The sequence below is a fragment of the Mus pahari genome, chromosome 21 (genome assembly GCF_900095145.1).
Source record: "Mus pahari chromosome 21, PAHARI_EIJ_v1.1, whole genome shotgun sequence".
Classification (NCBI taxonomy): Eukaryota; Metazoa; Chordata; class Mammalia; order Rodentia; family Muridae; genus Mus; species Mus pahari.
The window spans coordinates 23,478,027-23,502,062 of NC_034610.1; the positions used below are offsets into that span (position 1 = coordinate 23,478,027).

The following is a 24,036-nucleotide window of genomic DNA, read 5'->3' on the forward strand; positions in this document are numbered from 1 at the left end:
AAAAATAAATAAATAAGTAACATAGGTAAAGAATGTTCCATGCTTATTCAAATATATATTAATAATGACTCCATCTTGGGGCTGAAGAGATGGCTCAGCGATTAAGAGCACTGACTGCTCTTCCAGAGATCCTGAGTTCAAATCCCAGCAACCACATGGTGGCTCACAACCATCTGTAATGGGATCTGATGCCCTCTTCTGCTGTGTCTGAAGACAGCTACAGTGTACTTATTTATGTATAATAATAAATAAATCTTTAAAAACACACACACACACACAAAACCAAACAAACGAAACCCCTCCATCTCTAAGGTAGAGAAAAACCCAGGTTTTTTTGGTTTTTCTCCCATCCAAAAAGTAGCTTTAATGTTTAATAGTAACATTAAATCCATAAGGAGATATTTTGACTCAATTTCTACTGTGTAATTTCAACTGACAATAGAGAAAAGACTTCATTTCCAAGGATATCAACATTAAGAAACACAAATCTTTTTTTTTTTTTTAAATAAAAAGATTCCACTTTATCACTCAAACTTAAGCCAACCCTCCAAATCTTTGATGTTCCTCCAACATGACTGACTCTGTTAAAGGTGAGGAGTGAGTGTCTTACTGGCTTCTCTAGAGAACTCATTTGCCACTACAATCCCCATTATAGCAGTGTACTTAACCACTCACCCATCTCATTTTTACTATGCTTAACCAAAGAAAAATAGGATACTACCACCTTCAAGCTTGAAATCTCTAATCTGTTTCTCTTTTAAAACAAGTCTGAGGGGTCTTTAGATTTTATTAAAGGCAGGTTTATTTGGAAGCTACTTTTGGGACATAGAATCAAGGCCAGGGCAGCGGCAATGGGGAAAAGGGGGTCGAGTAGGGGAGGGAGGGAGAAAGGGTGCCCTCCAAGACAGAGAACAGTTGAAGAAGGAAAAAGAACAATCGTGACTTCCTAAAAGATCAATCTGAAATGTACAACCCTGCTCTGACACTCACATGAATGTTTTCTGGGGATACATTTATCAGTAGTCAAGATGGAATCAGAACCTACAAATGGTTCTAGCAATTTGCCCCTGGCCAGCACAGGAAGGTCTGCAGCTAGGAAAGGCACAAGGCAGGGACAATGCAGCCTCTCCAGTCTTTTATCCTCCTCCGTGGTTTATTCTTCTCTGCAAACACAGAGCAACTTCAAAACTATGGCGGTACACTGCAAATATGAAGACGCATTCTGAGACCATGGCTATTCCGGGTCACAGCTGTGTGACTGTTCACTTAAAAACCCATGATTTCACTCTGAAAATACATAGGTTTTTAAAAAGATTTATTTATTTTATATGAATACATTGTAGCTGTTTTCAGACACACCCAGAAGAGGGCATTGGATCCCATTACAGATGGTTGTGAGCCACCATGTGGTTGCTGGGAATTGAACTCAGGACCTTCAGAAGAGCAGTCAGAGCTCTTAACCCCTGAGCCGTCTCTCCAGCCCCTGAAAATGCCACTTTCATGTCTGTAATTGTTGCACCTTTTTCTAAAGGAATCTTGATGAAGCCTTGTGCTTTGTTACAAAAAAACAGAGCAACTTCAAGTATGTATCATCTTCAACTTTTACTATGGTTTGCCTAGTTTCTCCAAAGAACTAAAACTTTTTCTTATTTTTTAAAAATATTTTCCTTCCAGACCAAGGATAAAAAACAGACATGCCAAATGTGTAGCCCTACACTCCCTCTGGTGGTCCTTTGCTCTCACTAATCAAGTGTTTCCTAGAAGACTAGCAGTAAACACTAACGGAGGCATACACTGGTGGGTTTTGTTGGTGGTACTGTTTTGGGACAGGGCCTACTATGGACCTACTACACATGGCCTGGAACTCCATATGTAGATCTGGCTACTTTTGCCTCCCGGGGGTTGGGATTAAAAAGGCATGTACCACCACAGCCCAAATCACTTCTCTTTAACAAACTGTAAGAAGTACTAATTGAATAGTGGAAGTTTAGTGCTCTAAATATTACTATTTTATATATATATATATATATATATATATATATATATATATAGAGAGAGAGAGAGAGAGAGAGAGAGAGAGAGAGAGAGAGAGAATGTGTTAGTTTTGTTTTTTGTTTTTCAAGACAGGGTTTCTCTGTATAGCCCTGGCTGTCCTGGAACTCACTTTGTAGACCAGGCTGGCCTCAAACTCAGAAATCCGCCTGCCTCTGCCTCCCAAGTGCTGGGATTAAAGGCGTGCACCACCACCGCCCAGCTAACTATAGTATTCTTAATAATCTAGCAGCTACAACTGCTAGAAACTTGTTAATACATGTGCTCTCTAATAATTTTATTTAGTCTGTCTCCTTGACAGAACTGGCTTTTAGACAAAGTAAACATCTTATTTGCAAATTAACTCACACATAAGCAGTTCTTGTTCTAAATCAATAGTTACAGGACCTACAGATCATTATTCATCCAGTCCTCGGGGCAAATCAATGCAATGCTTTAAATGTTTGAGGAGGCATATATGGCAATTCAGTGGATTTAAAATGCACTAGAGGGGACTGGAGAGATGGCTTGGTGGCTGGGAGTACCAGCCATTCTTCCCGAGGACCCAAGATCAGTACCCAGTGCCCACATGGCAGCCAGCTCCCAACAGTCTGTAATTCTAGTTCTAGAGGTCCAATCGTCTCACAGACATGTACACAGGCAAAGCACCAGTGCACACGAAATGGAAACAGATTTAAAAACACAAAAAACGGTAAAGGGCTGGCAGTGTAACTAAATGATAGATCACTTGTCCAGAATGCATAGGCCCTGAACTCAATCCCCAGGATAGCAAAGATTTTTAAAAAAAAAGCAACTTTAAAATGTACTGCAGAGAATTTCAGAAATATAAAATAACAAAAAAAGTCTAATTATTGATTGGTTAGCTTAGAAAGCTCAAAATCTTGAGAATTACAAAATGAGACATTTGCTCAGTGTGCATGGATTACAGAACTTAGTGTGTCCAAACAGGAGGAGCTGAGGGAATCTCGGCCTGGAGAGCACACTCTTAGTGTCAGGTATCACTTGAGGGCACAGCACTCACTTAGTGCTCACAGGCCCTGGGTTCAATCCTAGGACAGAAAAAAACAGAAGGGAGGGAGGGGGAGGGGAGGAGAAAAGGAAGAGAGGGGAGAGGGAAGAGCAGAGTAAAGAAATTTCCTGGCAATGTCCAGACTCAAAAGGAGCTGCACTCGGGAGGCAGAGGCAGGTGGATTTCTGAGTTTGAGGCCAGCCTGGTCTACAAAGTGAGTTCCAGGACAGCCAGGGCCATACAGAGAAACCCTGTCTCGGGGGGAAAAAAAAAAAAAGGAGCTGCACTTGAGGGTAAGTGCGCTAGCAGCAGCAATAGCCCAATCTTTCTGCGTGTATACAAAAAGCGATTTGTGCTTAATTCTAACAGAAAAATGAGGCTGGTAAGTAACTCTATTATGGGGTTACCACAGACAGAGTAAACAAGCACCAGTAATTAAAATACCTGAAAACTCAGCTTTAAAATGGGCTTTCAATCAAAAGGTACTTTCTAGATCAAGCGCACACCACATGCCTTTGTGTAACTGCATGCAATGAACTATGAAGGGCCAGGGAGATGGCTGGGCAGTCAAGGGTCAGGCTTTGGTTCCCAGCACCCACACTTCAGCTCCTGACCTTCAGCACAGTGCACATAAATGGCATCATGTACAGACATACATTCTGGCAAGATACCCAAATGCATAAATAAATCTTAAAAACAAAAAATTTAAGCCAGGCGTGGTGGCGCACGCCTTTAATCCCAGTACTCGGGAGGCAGAGGTAGGTAGATTTCTGAGTTCGAGGCCAGCCTGGACTACAGAGTGAGTTCCAGAACAGACAGAGCTATACAGAGAAACCCTGTCTCAAAAAAAAAAAAAAAAAAAAAAAGAACAAAATAAAAAAATAATAATCTCAAGTGGTCCCAACTCATAGCTAGCTCAAACTAGCTAGATGAATAAAATGATTGTTCAATTAATTAGTGTAATTAAATAAAAACGAACTGTGCTCTGAAGTTCAACATTTCTAAAGTATAGATTACACCCAAGGCAGTTATCACACAAGACACATCAGAAGACAAAAGGGGAGAAAGCTAAACACTCAGTGCTTCTAACAGTGAGTGTCATTAGTAACCATTGCATTTAAAAATAGTTAAAATACACCATTTCTGTAGAACTCCAAAGCGAAAGTGTTAGGTTACAGAAATTTATACATGCTTTAATTGAATAGTAAACTCCCGATAACAAAGGAATAAAACTTTGATGTTTCAACTATCAAACAAAACAGAACAAAAAATACCCTCCCAAAAAAGTCAGGCAAATGAACAGCTGGGAGAGTAACAGAAAAATTTTTTTCCAAGTCATTTCTTGAATTGCTTCAGACACCAACAACATATAAACAACAACATATAAAGCTAACGGAAAGAAGTGGGGAGGCAGAGACAAAATACTTAACCCAAACACACCTTAACTTTTCCCTTCTCCACAGCCCTAAGAAAATGGAATGACAATAGAAATAAACACTCTCTCCTTCCCCTAGAGAAAGCAAAGAAAGTGCCCATTCAATGCCCTGGTCCGCAGGAATACACACTCCTGAAAGAAGAAGGAAAAAAAAAAAAAAATCCCCAAACCACCAGCTCCCAACTGCGGCATGCAAAATCTACTGAATGGCGGCCAAGAGCTGTACACCCTGTCCCGAGCCCCGCTGAGGGCTGTCCCAAGTTCTGCACGCTCTGCTTACGATCTGTACCTTCCAACGCTTTCGCCACCGCTGCAGACACCAATTATTTAAAAAAATGAGGCACAAGCGCTTCACCTGGCTCATCCACAGGCGAAGATGAGGAGGAGGAAGATGATCATAATGCAACGTGCTCCCTTCGATTTCATCCCCCCCCACACACACACACACCGAATGCTGGGTTTGGAGTCATGGACTAAGGCCGGAACAGGAGCGGTGATGCCGCTGGGCCGAAGGGAATGAAGATTCCTAAAATAACTTTTATTTCCTTAGTATTATTGAGAGCGGGGTGAGAGATGAGGGTGCGTATCCGTGCCAGTGGTGTTTATGTTGTGTACACATGGAGGTCAGAGGACAACTCGCGGTTGGAGTCGGTTCGCCTACCACCATGTCGGTTCCGGGGATCGAACCTAGGTCGTCACGCTTGGCTGCAAGCGCCTGTACCCGCTCAGTCACCTCCGAGACAACTTTTAATTAGCCCTTCCTCCTCGGTACCTCCGGTCACCTGCCTGCCGGGTGCGAGCCGGCTCGGGAGCAGCAGGTGAGGGCGGTGCCGGCCGGCACGCCCATCGCGCGGCCCCGCGGACGCGGCCGAGCGCTCCGTTATCCGCGGGGATCGCAGGGCTCCGGAAGGCCAAGTTTCCTCCGCGTCCGGAGGGCGGCGTGGCGGAGCGACACGGGGCTCCCCGGACCTGTGGGCTGCGCGGGAAACAAAAGCCGCGCGCGGGCGAGCGAGCCGCCGCCGCGCTGAGGGGGACGCCGGAGAGGAGCGCCGGCCGCTCCGCCTCCCACGCGGGGTCCAGGCCTCCCGCGCGTCCCGTCCACGCCATCCCGGGGAAGCCGCGCGAGGGGCGGCAGAAGCGGGACCGCGAGCACGGGGCTGGCTCCGGGGTCCGCCGCGCGCGCGCGCCCCATCCCCGCGGCCATGGCGCCCGTACCTGTCGCCGCGGCCGCCGCCGCTGCGTCCCTCGCTCCGCGTCTCCCCGCCGCCGCGCGCGCCGCTCAGCCCGCCCAGCAGGCCGCCGCTCCGTCCGCACGCTCGGTCGCTCAGCCGCGCGCCGGACACCGCCGCCGGAGACTGGCAGCGCCCGCAAGCCGGCTAGTGCGCCGGGCAGCGCCCGCCGTCGTCCCGCCCCCGCCGGCCGCAGGACCCACCTCCCATAGGGCCACGGGGCTGCCAATCCGCCCCCAAAAGGCGCGCGGGCTGTCGCTCGGTCCGTCCCGATTGGTGGCCGTGCACTGCCTATGCAAATGAGGCTCCGCCCCGTTCGTTTGCATCTCCGCCTCTTCACCGCTGCCCACGTGTCTGGCCCTTGCCCTTTGTGGGGGCCGGAGAAGAGGGATGGAGGAAGCTGACTGACACCTCGCCTCGTCGTCCACTGCCTCCAGACTAAATACTGACCAGGCCAGCGTCTGCCTTGCCTGTCTGTCCGCCCAGCCTGCCCTTCACGAGCTGCAGAGGTCGGGCCATGCTGACCCCGGAAAATAAATAACCTCATGAACTTAAAGATGCTCCTTAGAGACTGGGAAAATCCGATATAGCACCTAGCACCTCTCTCTGGACACCCAGCGGGCGTGAAGACCACGCTTTCCCTTGGGGTTTCTGCCTCTCCAACACAGCAAGCAGCCCAGCTGATGAGGTCAGAAAGGAACCCAAGGGATGGCTGTTGAGCTAGGCACCCCCTCTCGCAAATACTTGCCACCTCTGGGTGACTCCCATTGACGCTCAGGAGCTGCACCTGGGGACTTGAGCTCTAATGCTCGGTTTTTAAAAAGATTCTTAGAAGAATGTTTGTGATAAGTATTTCGCCTGCCGTGTGTGTGTGTGTGTGTGTGTGTGTGTGTGTGTGTGTGTGTGTGTATGTGTGTGTGTGTGTGTGTGTATGTGTGTGTGTACCATGTGAGTGCAGTACTCAACAGAGGTCAGAAGAGGGCGTCGGATCCCCTGTCACTGGGGAGTGTAAGCATCCTGTGCTCTCCCAGCCTCTGGAAGAACAATCAGCTAGAGCAAATGCTCATAACAGCTAGGGGGTCTCTCCAGACTCTCTCTCTCTCTCTCTCTCTCTCTCTCTCTCTCTCTCTCTCTCTCTCTCTCAGGAGAAACTGAAAGTCCCAACTACCTATGGAATATTTTGTAGCCACATGAAAATCCATGTTTCCTGATTCCATGTCTGCTTTTATTTTAGTTTTGTTTTTTGTTTGTTTGTTTGTTTTTAAGATTTATTTATTATTATATATAAGTACACTGTACCTGTCTTTCAGACCCACCAGAAGAGGGCATCAGATCTCATTACGGGTGGTTGTGAGCCAATAGGTGGTTGCTGGGATTTGAACTCAGGACCTCTGGAAGAGCAGTCAGTGCTCTTAACCGCTGAGCCTTCTCTCCAGCCCCTAGTTTTGATTTCTTTTGTTTTGTCCCACTTTAGAAGTTATGAAGAAAAAAAAAAAGAAGTTCTGAAGATATGTCACCATGTATGGTGATATATATCGATGTCTATATGATATATATGATATATATCAATGTCTATCATCCACATGGTGGTATGGTCATTCCTTCCCTATTTTCAAAGACCCCAACAGAAAAGACAAAACTGATATAAAAGATACCCCCCACCCACCCACCCCTCTTAGACAGGGGTCCTTCTCAGTTGCTTGTCTTTCCTCAGTGATTGGAAAACTCCCTTAACCAGCCTCCAGGGAGTGGCCGCATGAATTCAATAACACGCTGTGGGTGGCAACTGTTCTGTTCACTAATGCCAGTTGGTTAAGCATCTACTTTGCTTACTGAGAGCAAGAGGTATGTGTGGGGGAGAGTACATGGAGGTGAGAAGGCACTGTACCAGCTCTCAAAGCCTCCAAGCTAACTGACAAGGACAGCCACACCTCAGAAATGTTCTGGGGAATGTGGCACGTGTCCACCTAGAAGAAGGAAGGGCTCTTACCAGGGGAGAGAACCAGCATCCCGCTTCCGGAGGCTTCACGAAGAGGTCACACCGAACCCACTCTTTGAAGATGGAAAAAGGCTTTGGCCAGACCAAGAGCTGTGGATAAGGGACAATCATGGACTCCGTGCCATGTGGCAAGGGATAGCACTTGAGCTAATGAGGCACGCAGACCTGGAATGGCAGAAGGAACCGATCGAACAGCTAGGGACAGTGTGGGCCAATCGGCAGGGCTGTGCCGACTTGTCACACAAGGAGGAGACTCTCCCAGGAGGGGAGAAAATCCCAGGAGGCAGCCAGGCTGTGCTGTAACACACCACAACGAATAACAACAGGGGCTGTAGATACAGCTGCAGGCTTTTTCCCCCCTTCTAGGCCCGAGTCTGTGGGGAACAGTCAGTTCTTCGGTTTTGACTGCAACCTAGCTAGCCCCACCCACTCCTCCAGAAAAAAACACTCTGGCCAACAAATCCACCTTCCCCGAGCATTTCCCTACTCGTGGATGCCCTTAGAACACAAAGACACCTGGCTGTGAGAAGAGGGGCCCTGACACAAGGAGATGTTCTTTGTAGGTCCTATCACCAAGGCTGGCTTCATGGGTGTGTCACCTTCCTCAGTGACGCACACTGAGAAAGGCCCCATGCTCTGTTTAAAGTGCCACAGTGGTCATCTTGACATAAGAAGCTTTCAACAAGGGGCTCTGTGTGTTCTTTTTTGCACCAACTGTTGCAAATTACACAGCCACTGCTTAGAGTCTTTTTGTGCCCAGGTGTGCCTGTGATAGAATTCAAACCACATCTCCGTCTTAAAGCACTTGGTGTCTGAAGAGTTTGTTCCCACAGCATGGGTAACTCGATGCTCACAGCTGTAATGTGACTTTTTTGTTTGTTTGTTTGGTTGGTTGGTTGGTTTTTTGTTTTTTGTTTTTTTTGGCTCTTGCTTTTTCATTGAGAGAGCTGCAGATTGGGGGCCAGTGAGGTGGCTCAGCAGGTAAGGGGTCTGCGGCCAAACCTGGCGACCTGAATTTGATCGCTGGATTTCATATAAGGAAAGAAGAGAAAGAATTCTCAAAAATTGGCCTCTGACCTCCATAAACTCACCAAATGGAACACCCATCACCCCCCACTACACACACACACACACACACACACACACTCACACACACACACTCCGTACACACAAAGAAATAAGTGAAAGACAGAGACAGCGAGCAGCAGATGGGAACCTTCTCCAGGAGGCCTGGCTAGGAAGTGGGCAGAGGTCATATTCAAACCCAGCCCAGCCAAACCCTCCTTCTTCCCACCACAGATCCCCAGCTTGAGAGAAGAACCTTTTCCTAAGGCAGCGGTGCCCATGGAGGAGGCACTGTGGAAGGAGTCGGAACCGTGTGAACTCGGTCTCTGCCGTGGCGTGGCTGCCCTTTTAAATGGTTGGTCCTCCATGTTGTAAAGGTCTCAATCATAGCGCGTGTGAGCGCTCTCTCTCTCTCTCTCTCTCTCTCTCTCTCTCTCTCTCTCTCTCTCCCCTCCCGGGACTCCAGTCAAAACACAGGGTTAATGTCCCTCCACCCCTTTTCTCCTGTGTTTTCTGTCTTCTCTCCTGCCTTTCTCTGTTTCAGCTCACAAATTCTCTTTCTAGTTTTGTGGGAATTTTTTTGGTGGGTTCAGGGGTAGGGCAGTCAAGGTCTCACTGTTTATGGCAGGCTAGACCAAAACCCATGACCCTCTTTTTAAAAAAGATTTTTTTAGATTCATTTATTTTAGTGTGTGTGTATATATTATATACATTATATATATTATATATTATTCCATAGAATGAGATATATATTATTGTAGATATGTGTGTATATATGTACATTTAGTGTATATATTAGTGTATATAAAATACACTAAAATATTTATGTATATATAAAATACACTAAAAATATATATGTATGGGGAGAGTATAGGGGACTTTGGGGATAGCATTTAAAATGTAAATGAAGTAAATACCTAATAAAAATTGGAAAAAAATATGTATATATGCTTATATTTTTTTTATTTGCATCTATTCCTGTGTACCACATACATACCTGGTGCCCACAAAAAGTCAGAAGAGGCCATGTGATCCTCCAGAACTGGGATTGTATGCAGTCATGGACCTCTGTGTGGATCTGGGAACCAAACCCAGGTCCTCAGAATCCCTGAACTATTTCTCCAACCCTGAGATCTACTTTTTTAAGGTTGCTAATTATTTTGTATTTATATGTAGGTGTCTGGGGTTGGCAGCCCATGAATACAGGTACCCATAGAACCCAAAAGAGACCATGGACTCCTCTAGGGCTGGAGTTAGAGGTGGTTCTATGCTGGACACTGGTGCAGCGAACCAAATTCAGATCCACAGGACGAGCAGTTCATGCTGTCAACTGCTCAGACATCTCTCTGGTCCCATCATGCTCCTTTTAATTTTTAATACATGTGTATTTGTGTGTGTGTGTGTGTGTGTGTGTGTGTGTGTGCGCTATAGTGTGTGTGCACTTGGCAATCAGAGGCAACTGTAGGGAGTTCTCTCCTTCTACCATGTGGATTCAAACTCTGCTAGTCAGGCTCACCAACTCCTTACCCACTGAGCCACCTCTCCAGCCGCTGTCAGAGGGTTGTGCTGTTCTTGTTGGGTTGTTTGTTTGTTTGTTTGTTTCCTTTTATTACACAGCTTTTGAAGCCTCATCCCAAAACTATAAGTTTTTTTCATGATATATCGCTTCTTAGCAAACTAACCCCAAATTTTAAAAAGTACTCCAGTGGTCATCTTAAAGGACCAAATAGAAATATTTTAAGCTTAAAACCCATATATCTTTATCACACTGCGTCAACTGCAATTGTAGCCAAGGCTACATGTAAATGAATAATCGCATGGCTGTGTTTGAATAAAACTTTATTTATAAAAAACAGCCAAATGGGGCTGGTGAGATGGCTCAGTAGGTAAGAGCACTGACTGCTCTTCCAAAGGTCCCGAGTTCAATTCCCAGCAACCACATAGTGGCTCACAACCACCTGTAATGAGAGCTGACACCCTATTCTGGTGCGTCTGAAGACAGCTACAGTGTACTTATGTATAATAATAAATAAATCTTAAAAAAAAAAAAAAAGCCAAAGGCATCTATGGAAGCCCATAGCTAACATCACAAAAATGAAAAACTGAGTGCAAGCCGAGTGAACAAGCACAGCATAAGGATGTTCAATCTGGACACTTTTAACTTTTACTTTGCTTCTGTTTTGGGGGGACAGATGTTCATGCAATTCAGGCTGGCCTCAGACTTGCTGTGTAGAGGAAGCCGACCTTAAGTTCCTGGTCCTCTAGCCTCCCAAGTGTCACCATCAGCATGCCTGGTTAGCCATGTCTGTTTCATATTGGACGGAATGTTCTAGTCAGGGCAGTTAAGCAAGAAACACACGAAGAGGGATATAGACTAAAAGGCAAAAGCAAGGCTAAACCTGGGCCGGTGTCTCAACCTGCAGGCTTTGGGACTGGCCTGACGGGGGTGAATGAAAAGACCTATACAAGCTGGAGCGAGCTGGGGCCCTGAGCGAGGGGGAGGCGGAGCAAGCGAGGAGCGAGCGGGAGAAAGGGAAAGGGGAAATAAATAAATCTGAAAAGAAAAGGACATACATACAAACATACATACGTACATACATACATACATACATACATACATAGCAGCTGGAGTGGGGCGGTCCGTGTGCACTGACGGATATGTAGCAGCAGCCCAGAAACTCCTGTTCATTATATACAGCTGAATGAGGCTCATTATACACAGCTGGTTTGCTCTTGACAGCTAAGCAAGGAGATGTGCTCTCTGTGTGGGGTGGGGCTGGGGGAGAAGGCTGTGGCTGATGCTTTCTGCACACCCACAGTCAGCATTGGGACTTTAACCAGGGGAAGGCTTTCCCAATCCCATGGATCTGAGGCCCCAGGGTCCTTTCTATGAGTGTGCTTATTGTCTTTAACATTCATTCATGCAGGTCTGCCCACAGGCTGTGACCGTGCGGGTCACTGAGCAGAAGGCCTGTCTGCTATGCACAGAGCCCTGAGTTTGCTTCACGGCACTGAATAAATCAGGTGTGGTAGCACTCATCTGTGATGTCAGGACTACGGTAATAGAGTCAGGAGGACTGGAAGTTCAAGGTTATCCTGGGCTATTTGGTAAGTTTAAAGCCAGCCTGAGTTAGGGACCCTATTTCCATAAAAAAAGTGGAAGGAAGGAAGAAGCAGGGAAAGGGAAGAAGGGTGGAGAAAAATACTCTTTTTTTCCATATATATGATATTCCGTGCACCACGAATCAAACAAGTATTGGAATGGATAAACTCAACAAAGCTTCAGGCTACAAAGTCAGTAATGGCCAGCAGTTGTAGTTCTGTATCCCCGTATCAAATAACCCAGAATGAAATTTAAGATTTTTTTAAACTCTCATTTATGGTGCATAAATAAATAAATTAATGACATTCTATGTAATTGCGTGGAACTCCGCACCTCAGTCAAACCCTAAAGAGCATACTTCAAGATGCATGCAACAGAGGAAGTTGAAAACTTTTTCCATGAACACTACAAAGGATTGTCAAAAGACATCGGAGACCTAGAGGGTCTACAGGGATAGAGGTCCTGCCTTATGGGGACCAAGTTCTGTGCTGCATCCCCAAGAGCGTGTACACACACACACATACAAACACACAACACACATACACACACTCACACACACATACACACACAACACACATACACACACTCACACACACATACACACACAACACACATACACACACACTCACACACATACACACACACATACACACACAACACACATACACAACACACACTCACACAAACACATACACATACACACTCAACACACACACTCACACACACAGATACACATACACACACACACCACACATACACACACACACACACACACACACACACACACACACACTGAACAAATAAGAAAATGTTAGAGCCGGGCAATGGTGGCGCACGCCTTTAATCCCAGCACTCAGGAGGCAGAGGCAGGCAGATTTCTGAGTTCGAGGCCAGCCTTCCTGGTCTACAAAGTGAGTTCCAGGACAGCCAGGGCTATACAGAGAAACCCGGTCTCTAAAAACCAAAAAAAAAAAAAAAAAAAAAAGAAAAAAGAAAAAGAAAAAGAAAAAGAAAATGTTAGTAAGTGTTACTAGGATGACCACAGTGATGGTTCACAGACGTAAACATCCCTAAAGACCATTTAATTCTATAGGAATTGGGCCTCCAATTAACAGGGCATCAGCTGGTTAAAGCAGACAGGGTTCAAGGGACGGGAATAAACAGGGTGAGAGTACTGGAACACGGGTCTCATCAGGGGAATCCAGTAACCACCTAGTGCAGTCTAACCTATCTCTTTATGACTCCGTGGCTCGTTGTCCAGTATTCCGATACCAGGTTGAACCTGAGTACCACAGTTTCTACATTTGAACCTGACCAGGATCAAAGCAAGTCCTCTCAAGTCATCAGTCACTGCAGACATCCAGTGTGAAGAAGCAACCACCAGGGGAAGTGGCCACCTCCACCGCTCCACCGCTCCACCGCCAGCACTGTGACAGTGACTAGCTGGCTTTGACCCAGTACCCAATGAGAAGCAATCTAAGGGAGGAAGGGTTTATTTTAGCTTATGGTTACAGAGGAGAGCGGGTCCAGTTCATACTCAAACAAGTGGCTTGTCAGGTTCTCTAGGCTGGGAAAACGGAGAAGATTCAAGACCCTCCACCCTGCCTCTGATAGGACAAGTCTCTCTCATGAGCCAGCACTCTGTTACCAAAGCCAACCTGAGGGCTGGGCTCATCTCTGGAAAAGTTGCTTGCTTAGAGACATGCAGTTAGCTTTGAATTTCAGATAAGCAGCATGTAATTTCTTGGCGTAGATATGTCCCAAATCTCGCATGAGTATTTTTATGCTAAAAAATAATTTGTTGTCTTTCTGAAATTCACACTTAACTGGGAAATTCATACACACACAAAAAAAGTAGTCTTTGTTTGCATGAAAGGCAGAGAAGAATTTAGACTGTATTTAATCTAAGATAATCTCTGCGAACTTCGCATTTTCACAAAGTTGGTCCAGTAACCTCCTGCTATCTCATTAGGACCTGAACTTGGGTCCTCTGTAAGAGCAATAAGGACTTGTAACCTCAGACATTCCTCTCCAGCTCTAAAATACAGGCAGTTTTTACATGCTGGTGCCAAACTATTTTAGTAATGATGGTAACTCAGGAAACTCACAAACCTTAGCAAGATTCAGGATGCTCAGAAAGTCTCAGGATTCATAGGCCTAGTGTCCAAGGCAGAAAAGGCCTTAAGCAAGCTCTGCAGAGAGACAACTCTACATTCCTGGGAATAACCCCAAAACACTTGTGGGGTTAGCAGGCCACACTTTAGTGGAGTATTTGTTTGTGTCTCTATAGCAAAGGTCATACAACCATATCTCCCGCCATTCATGACCCTTGACAGTCTCTGGAGACTACTCTGATCCCAGTAGTGATATGGTAATACTAGTAATACAGTAGGTTACCATTCATTCTGTGAAATATAAATATATAGAAGTGAAGAAAACTGAAAAAGAACAACGGAGTACTGCCAGATGGTAAAGAGTACTGCAGGACAGTCACTAACACAGGCTAGAGTAGACATGTAAAGCAAACCTATATTTTGGAGCTAAAGAGCTGGCTCCGTGGTTAGGAGCACTAGCTGCTCTTCAAGAGGACCAAAGTTCAATTCCCAGAACCCACACGGCAGCTCACAACTGTCTGTAACTACAAATCCAGGGGATTCGACACCCTTTTCTGATCTCCTCAGGCACATGATGCACAGACATACATATAGGCAGAACATCCATACACTTAAGAATAAAATAGATAAATTGTTTAAAATACACATATATGTATTTTATCCCATATGTTGGGTGTGGCGGGACATACCTTTAATGCCTGTACTGAGGAAGCAGAGGTGGGTGTATAGATCTCTTTGAGTTCCAGGCCAGCCTGGTCTACACAGTGAGTTCCAGGCTAGCCTGGTCTACACAGTGAGTTCCAGTCCAACCAATGCTACACAATGAGACACTGTCTCAAAAACAAACAGACAAACAAAAAAACTACAGTTTAATAGGAAATATAGACATAGCCCTAATTTGCCTATACACATTTCAGAACAATATCAAGAACAGGTGTGTATTCGTTAGGTAACATTGGGAAAGCTGATTTGCTTTTTGGGGAGTGAGGTGAAGAAAGCCAGATCCTTATCTCACTTCTGGGAACTGAACTCAGGTCCTCTGCAAGAGCGGTACACACCTTTAACCTCTGCGCCATCTTTCCAGCCCAACGATTTTTTTTTTTAAAGACATGGTTTCTCTGTGTAGCCCCAGCTGTCCTGGCACTCACTCTGTAGCCCAGGCTGGCCCCAAACTCACAGATCTGCTTACCTCTGCCTCCCAAATGCTGGAATTAAAGGTGTGCACCACCACCCATCTTATTTTTATATTAAATTGTGTGTGTGTGTGTGTGTGTGTGTGTGTGTGACGTGTATTTGTCATATGTGTGTGTCATACAAGTGTGGGCATGCATACATAAATGCAGGTACCCAATTACACCACAAGTGTTGGATCCCCTGGAACTGGTGTCACAGGCAGTTAAGAGCTGTCCAGTGTGGGTTCTATGAACTCAGCTTAGGTCCTCCCCTTCCTTATATGCCCTCCAATCCCCACCCCCACACAAACTCCAGACTAGGGCTAGAGAGATGGTTCAGTTGGTGAAGTGCTTGATTTTGATCCCTGGAATTCATGTTTAAAAGAGCGGAGCACAGTATGAGATTGAAATCTCAGAGCTGAGCAGGCAGAGACAGTCAGATCTCTGGGGCTTACTGGCACTACATTGCTTGGTGAGTCCCAGCCCAGTGCGAGCCCCTGTCTCCAGAACACTAGGACTGCAGTGCCAAGGGGTAAGAATCCCCAACTAAAAACACACACAAATGCATAGATACCCAGCCCACACACACCCCAAATTCTTAGAAACATCAGTCAATCATTAGAACACTTGAAAAGACATTTAAGCTGACTCATAAAAACAGAAACATAAACCATACGCGCTGCATTTATCAGAATGCTATCCCTTTTCTACCTAAGGCTGCCAATGTTTTGTAACGCGGCGCATGGTCAGGGCGTGGGCGGCGCATGGTCAGGGCGTGGGCGGCGCATGGTCAGGGCGTGGGCGGCGCATGGTCAGGGCGTGGGCGGCGCNGGGCGGCGCATGGTCAGGGCGTGGGCGGCGCATGGTCAGGGCGTGGGCGGCGCATGGTCAGGGCGTGGGCGGCGCATGGTCAGGGCGTGGGCGGCACATGGTCAGGGCGTGGGAAGGATATTATTGGTGAGTAGAGATTGATGGAACTTCTTCAAAGAGATGTTTGGCAACGAGTAACACGGTCTTTGGCCTAGCGCTTCCCCTTCTGAGAATTCACCCAGCAGAAATTGTCCCCTGGTGCCAAGGAAGGGATATGTAACATATGGCCTATTGTGGTATCACAAGGTCCACCACCTGCTTAAGTAAAAGATGGCACCTTTCTCTGTAGAGTTCTTTAGGGTGTGTGAGTGTGTGTGGGGGGGAGATAGAGACAGAGAGAGGAGAGAGAGAGACAGAGAGAGGAGAGAGAGAGGGAGAAAGAGTGAGACAGAGACTGAGATAGGGAGAGACAGAGAGACTCACATACCCCAGACTGGCCTTGAATGCAATTTGTAGTCAAGGATGACCCTGAACACCTGATCTTCTTGCCTCTACCCTAAGTGCTGGGGTTACAGGAACACACCATCACAGCCAGAGGAGGAGACAGTAATGGCTTCTCCTCTGCTACCTTCTTTTTCTAAAAGATATATATTTATTTTTATTCTGTGTGTATGGGTGTTTTCCCTACATGCACACCTGTGTACCGTATTACTGCCTGGTGTCTGTGGAGGCCTGTGAATGCCCTGGAACTGGAGTAACAGACACTTGTAAGTCACCATGTGAGTACTGAGTAACTAGGATCCTCTGGAAGCAAATCTTTTCACCCTGAGCCATCTCTCCAGGCCCTTTTTTTTCTTTTCAATGAAGTAAATTTCCATGTAATATAGAAGAAAAAAATTTCTATTCACCCTCCATTATTCATTTTCCTCTTCCCCTAATGGTTTCGTAGGTATGTGGTTACCTGGAAAAGGGATACATTTGCAAGGCTCCCTTGCAGCTAGGTAAGAACTCATCTCCGGGCTAATGAGAGGAGAAAAGATGTTCGAAGATTTTTAAAAAGAGAGGGTTGGGTTGGGAGAGAGGCTACCTTCTCAGAGGCAAAAGGGTAGTGGGGACCTGGAGAGTGGAGACCTGGAGGGGGCAGCATTTGGGATGTAATAAATTAGTTAATTAATTAACTAATTAAAAAGGAAAGAGAGGCTCACAGCATTTCTTCTCACCTTTCTGCTAAATAAATGCAGATGCAATGGCGGGAGCCCAGATACCACACTGGATCATGAGGTCAAAGTGCTTGTTGAAAACAGCAAAGACAAAGGCAGTGGGACTCTGGGTCTCTGATCATTGTAGAGTCCTGTGTGAATGCTTACCTCTGGACATCACTGGACAGGGTTGGGAAAGTCTAATTGTGATGTTACTTTACACTTTCTGTCACTTGAACCCAAACCTGTTTCTACCCACTCACCCCAGCCCACCTGGGGGGAATTTTTCTTTTTCTTTTTCTTTTTTTTTATTAATGATTGACATGGAAGGACCCAGCCCACTGTGGGTGGTGCCATCCCCTAGGCAGATGGTCTTGTATGGTTTAAGAAAGCAGGCTGAGCAAGCCCTGAGTGTGAAGCCAGTCAGCAGCACCCCTCCACAGTCTTTGCCTCATCTCCTGCCTCCTGGTTCCTGCTTTGCATTTCTGCTCTGATGTTGCTTCATGAGGCTGTGGTTGGGATAAGCAAACTATATACACCATTTCCTATTCAATCTGCTCTTGGTTCCAGTGTTTTATCACAACAATAGAAAGCAAACTAAAGTTGAGTATGGTGATGCACGCCTTTAAGCCCAGCACTGGGGAGGCAGAGGCAGGTGGTTCTCTGTGGGTTTGAGGCCAGCCTGGTCTACAGAGAGAGTTCCAAGACAGCCAGGACTACATAATTCAGACATCTTTCTTATTTTTCCTCAGTCTTCTGAGGAAATTACAGATTGCAAGCATACACCCCCATGTTGGATGAGTTGGTGGGTTTTTGTTGTTATTGTTATTTGTTTGTTTGAGGTTTATTTTGATTTCTTGTGTATGAGTGCGTGCTTACAGGTCTATATGCACACCCAATAGATGCAATGCCCCTGGAGGCCGTCAGATCCTGGAATCTGTGAGACACCATGTGGGTGCTAGGAATCAAACCCTGGTCTTCTAGAAGAGCAGCTGGTGTTCCTAACTGCTGAGCCATCTCTTCCTTTTTAACTTTGATCATTTGGTGGACCTATGGTTGGCTTTCTCTTCTGTCTTGTTCCATGTGCTTTTAGCAACTGGAGATAGCCAAACCCAATAAAGCTAGGTCATGCCTTAAATATTTCTGCTTCGATGCTTCACGTGCCATGGCTGGGACCCTCAAGATCAATGCTCTGAGTGCCTACTAGGACCTCTCTGTCAGCAGATACCAGGCACTTGTCGGCGTAAAGAAATCAAACCGGTTGATTTTGTTTGTGGAGCTGATGTTCCCACAGGGCTGAAAGAGTAACTTGATAAGACGCTTAATCCCAGGCCAACCTGGGCTACGGAAACAAGACCTTGTCTCAAATAACAAACAAACCCGAATTCTAGGAAATGTTCGGTGAGTGAGGAGAAGGAGGAGAAGGGACAGAAAAGCCTGCAAGGATGGAGAACAAGGTGCACTCCAGTGAGAGATTGCCACACACCCATTTCAGGTCACTCTGTGTGGCTGCACGCTCAAATGCAGAGAGAGAGAGAAAGAGAGACAGACACACAGACACACTGAGAGAACACACAGTGTGTACTCCTTTTATGAAAAATTTTAGAAATATAACTCCAGCCGGGCGTGGTGGCGCACGCCTTTAATCCCAGCACTCGGGAGGCAGAGGCAGGCGGATTTCTGAGTTTGAGGCCAGCCTGGTCTACAAAGTGAGTTCTAGGACAACCAGGGTTACACAGAGAAACCTTGTCTTGAAAAACCAAAAAAAAAAAAAGAAAGAAAGAAAGAAAGAAAGAAAGAAAGAAAGAAAGAAAGAAAGAAAGAAAGAAAACTCCAGAGGCTATGAGATAGCTCAGCAGAGCTAAAGGCCCTAGGTACTCGTGATGTATAAACCTAGTGATGCCATCCATAAAATCGGAATAAAGACAGAAGGAAAGCCTTGACTCTACAGAGTTGTCTCCCAACCTCCCCTCATGGGGCCATGGCACAAGTGGCTGCACACACATACTCACACACACATGCCTAACACACATGGGGATGCACACACACATGCCCAACACACATGTGGCTGCACACACACACACATGTCTAACACTCATGTGGCTGCACACACACACACACACACACACACACATACATGCCTAACACACACACTACAGCAGCAATAAATACAGAGGTAATTCACAGTGGCAGAAAAGAGACTGGGGTGGCTCAGACCAAGCACAAACTGGTTGGAGAAAAATCAAAGAAAAGGTTAGAATGAAGGCCCTGATCTGTAGGTAGGGTGGCAGAGCAGTGTTAAGTAGACAAACACATTTGTCAAAAGGCATCAAATTGGGCATGGAGAGATGAGTCAGCAATTAAGAACACCTGCCCAGCACCTACAGGGTGACTCACCCAGCACCTACAGGGTGACTCACCCTTAGTAGTTCCGGTTCTAGGGCGTCCAAGGCTGCCTTCTGACTTCTGTTGACACAAGACATGCGTGGTATACATACATGCATACAGGCAAAATATTCATACACACAAAATAAATAAATCTAAAGGCACCTCATCAAACTGGTCTGGGGCTGTAGCTAAACGTGGTTTTGATTAGGACTAGTGAGGCCCTGGGATTGAGTCCCATCACTGAAAACAGCAAACCCAACCAACTGTACATAAGCTGGGCACGGTGGCACATGTCCTTAACCCCAAAACGTGGAGGCAGAGGCAGGAAATCTCTCTAAGTTTAAGGCCAGGTGGTCTATAGAGTACCAGAATAGCTTGAGCTGTGTAGGGAGACCCTGTCTCAAAACAAGGAACAAACAAACATAGACACCTGTACGCAGAGATGGTGCGTGGTGTTATATGAACTTGACGTGAAGCATGCAGTGTGCGCTTTATCCTAAGTCTGGTCTCCATTGCCTTCCCGCTTCGCTCTGTGTTGTCAGTTTACACTGTATTGGTGTGTTGTCTATAGATACGACTGTGTATCTTGTGTGAAGTACCTACAGAGGCCATAAGGAGGCGTCACGTCCCTTGAAATTGGCTCTAAGACAGTTGTGAGCAGCCATGTTGGGGCTAGGAACTGAACTCAAGTCCTCTGCAAGAGCAGCCAGTGAGCTCACTCCATCAGTGAGCCTTCTCTCCAGCCCCCTCTCTGTATTTGCTTATAAATTCTTTTTTTTTTTAACCAGCTCATTTTTTTGTTTGTTTTTTTTTTTTCTTTTATTTCACCTCTTCCCCAAAAGGCATTAGGCCAGTCCCCACAAAAGTCTAACTTCTGCTCTGTAACTGACATCCTGGCCCCCAACCTCTTTCCATCTTCCAAGGATCCGAGTGTGGCCTTTGTTTTTTAAATTAAGATTTATTTTATTCTTAACTATACGTATGAGCATGTGAATATAGTGTCTGAAGGGGGTAGGGATCTTCTGGAGATGGAATTTCAGGTGGTTCTGAACCACAGTACACAGGGTTTGGAACCAAACTCTGATCCTTTACAAGGGCAGTCCACTGAAGCATCTCTGACGAGCATCTCTGAGGAGCATCTCTGAGGAGCATCTCCACTGAACACCTCTCCAGCTGTGAGGCATGACTTTTGTGTTGGAGGAAAAACAAAAAACAAACAAACAAAAAGAAACCTTGGAAAGTCGAAAGAAGGAGGCTGTGATTGGACTTGAAATGTCTGTTCGCCCCCCCCCCCCCAGTTCCCAAATAATGGAGCTAATTTGGAAAGTCAAGGAACCATTAAGTGTCAGACCCTCAATGGAGAAAGGGAGCCACTGAGGGCAGGACCTGAGGTTTCTTAGGCCCTGTTTAACTTCCTTGCACCTGGCTTGGTGATGTAGATACAATGTGACCAGCAGCCTCACTGTCCTGCTGATATGACCTCCCTATAGTGATAGACTGTATCTCTTCGAACTGTGAGCCAGGGCACACCTGTCTCCTTTAAGTTGTTTCTTGTCAGGCACGTGGTCACAGTAATGAGAAAAGACACCAAATAACCAGTACAAAGGGAAGATGAAGGGACAGTGAAGTGGCTCAGCAGATAATGGCACTTGTCACTAAACCTGACGACCTGAAACCAATTCCTGGGACCCACATGGTGGAAGGAAAGAACCGACCCCTGTGTGTTATCCTCTGACCACACACATAAACGCATATGCACATGCAAGTATAAGTAAGTAACAATGTAAAAGTAAAACCAAAGAGCAAGATGGGGGTGGGGCCAGGGTGGGGGTGGGGTGAAACTTCTCTGAAGGAGAGCATCCATGTTCTTGTGGTGGTTCCCTAAGAGGCAGCTGGTTGAACCTGGCACTGGCCAAGCGCCGCCCAGGCTCCATTTTGCTTTGTTTCTTTGTAATGCTGAGAATTAGGTTCAGAGCTAGCTAATGCTTTACTGCCAAGCTACACCCTTGTACACGGTTGCCCAGGCTGGCCCCACACTACTGGCTCAAGCATCTACTCGTCCACCTTAGCTTCTTGAGTGGCTCTGAGCCATAGACTCTGTTACTTCACCTGCAACAGTTCCAGTTTATATCCCACCCCAGCAGAGTTTACAGAGATTTTCGTTATTCTCTAGCTAGACAAAGTCCTCGAAGTCACAGAGCAACTAACAGGTATTTCTTAAGCCAGAGAAAAGAAGAACCAAGCTAGGCATGATAATTACACTCCTCATCCCAGCATATGGGAGATGGAGACATATGGATCTCTGTGAGTTACAGCCCAGCCTGGTCTACATATAGCATTCCAGACCAACCAAACCTGCATAGTGAGATCCTGTCTTGAAAGAAACAAAAAAAGAATATCATCTCCAACAACTGTCTCAATAGGTAGATGCCTACTCCTTGTGGCCGGTAGGGAAATGGAGGCACAAGGAAGTTAAATGAGCTGCCTAACCAGGGAGTGGGAGAGCCACTGCTGATGCTCTAAGCCTGTCACAGGAAGTGAGACTCACAGGCTGCCATGCCAGTATAGTGCAGGTCAGTACATTCTCCAGCCTGGTAGGTTGCCACTCAAGCTTGTTCTAGGTTTAAACTCAGATACAGGGTAGCTGAGAACAAATGTGTAAGAAAAAACCCAGCCATGTGCCTAAAACCATAGGGTCAGGACAGGAGAGATGGCTCAGCTTTTGAGAGCACTGGTTGCTCCTGTAGATGACCTGGGTTTGGTTCCCTGCACTCACATGGCGACTCTCAACCATCTCTAACTACAGTTTCAAGGGATCCGACACTTTCTTTTCTTTTTTTAAATTTATTCAGTTTATTTATATGAGTACATTGTAGCTGTCTTCAGACACCCAGAAGAGGGCATCAGATCCCATTACAGATGGTTGTGAGCTACCATGTGGTTGCTGGGATTTGAACTCAGGACCTCTGGAAGAGCAGTCAGTGCTCTTAAGCTCTAAGCCATCTCTCTAGCCCCAATCTGACACTTTCTTTGGGCTCCAAAGACACTGTATGCATGTGGTGCACATACATACAGTCCATACATACACACAAATACCCATACAATAAAATAAAGGAATCTTTCAAAAAACAAAACTCCAACAAACAAAACAACCCCAAGGTGGTAGAGAAGGTGATGTCAGTCCCTGCTGCTTCCCATGTACTGGACCTGCTCCCAGTCCCAGCCTCCCTGCCTCCCAGTCCCCAAGACCCCCACCCTCCCTGCCTCCCAGTCCCCAAGTCCCCCAGCCTCCCTGCCTCCCAGTCCCCCAGCCTCCCTGCCTCCCGGTCCCCCAGCCTCCCTGCCTCCCAGTCCCCAAGTCCCCCAGCCTCCCAGTCCCCAAGTCCCCCAGCCTCCCTGCCTCCCAGTCCCCCAGACTCCCTGCCTTCCAGTCCTCAAGCCCCCCAGCCTCCCTGTCTCCCTGCCTCCCAGTCCCCAGCCTCCCTGCCTCCCAGTCCTCAAGTCCCCCAGCCTCCCTGCCTCCCAGTCCCCCAGCCTCCCTGCCTTCCAGTCCTCAAGCCCCCCAGCCTCCCTGCCTCCCTGCCTCCCGGTCCCCAAGTCCCCCAGCCTCCCTGCCTCCCGGTCCCCAAGTCCCCCAGCCTCCCTGCCTCCCGGTCCCCAAGTCCCCCCAAGCCTCCCTGCCTCCCTGCCTCCCAGTCCCTCAGCCTCCCTGGCTTCCTGGCTTCTCACATCCTCTCTCCCTCTGCCTTCCCGAGCTGCCTTTCCTACCACCCAGTACTTGTGGGTCCAAATATGTGTGGGGCCTCCCTGCCCTTCTTTCTTTCCTTAATCATCCACATCTTCCAAGAGTCAGCCAAGCCCTCACCCACGCCAGCAGCCCTCACAGACAGCCCTGGAGGACATGACTGTCCCTGGCCCAGGCCCTGAGATGTGATGTGCCAAAGGCCACGCCTCCGTGGGTCCGTCTCCCTGGGGCTGTAACCACAGAGACCAGTCAGGAGTAGCTACCACTTATCATGGGAGAGTGGGTCATTAGCAGGTCGCTTTTTCTTCCTTCTTTCAGTTTGTTTTTGAGATAGGATCTTGTGGTGCCACATGGTGCTGGCCGACCTCTCTTTTACAGGGTTGCTCCTGCTTTGCCTGCCAAGTGTCGCAATGATGGGCAAACACCCCACCTGCAAGCCCTAGCAACAAGGACATCTCTCTTGACCAACTGGAAGAAACTTGGGCTTGAGACTTGTTTGAATTCCATTCAAAAACCAGGAAGAGCCGGGTGTGGCAGCACTTGCCTGTCATCCGAATTTTGGGTTATCCTTGCCTATATGTCAAGTTCAATTCCAGCCTGTGCTACACAAGACTCTGTCACTAGATAGATAGATAGATAGATAGATAGATAGATAGATAGATAGATAGATAGATAGATAGATGATAGATAGATAGATAGATGATAGATAGATAGAT

The 24,036-nt window shown here is 46.8% G+C and overlaps 1 protein-coding gene across 2 annotated transcripts in view; it reads right to left on the reverse strand.

Moving 5' to 3' along the window:
* The window catches only part of Fkbp5 (FKBP prolyl isomerase 5), a 113,328-nt gene that overhangs the window by 84,823 nt on the left and 4,469 nt on the right, over positions 1-24,036 (reverse strand). The window contains exon 1 of one of the 2 annotated variants that reach the window (XM_021220969.2): positions 5,712-5,903. The exons of the other annotated variant lie outside the window; for it this stretch is intronic. The gene's annotated coding sequence lies outside the window, so the exon portion shown is untranslated. Of the gene's footprint in view, positions 1-5,711; positions 5,904-24,036 lie in introns of those variants that run through there. 2 annotated transcript variants of the gene reach the window in all.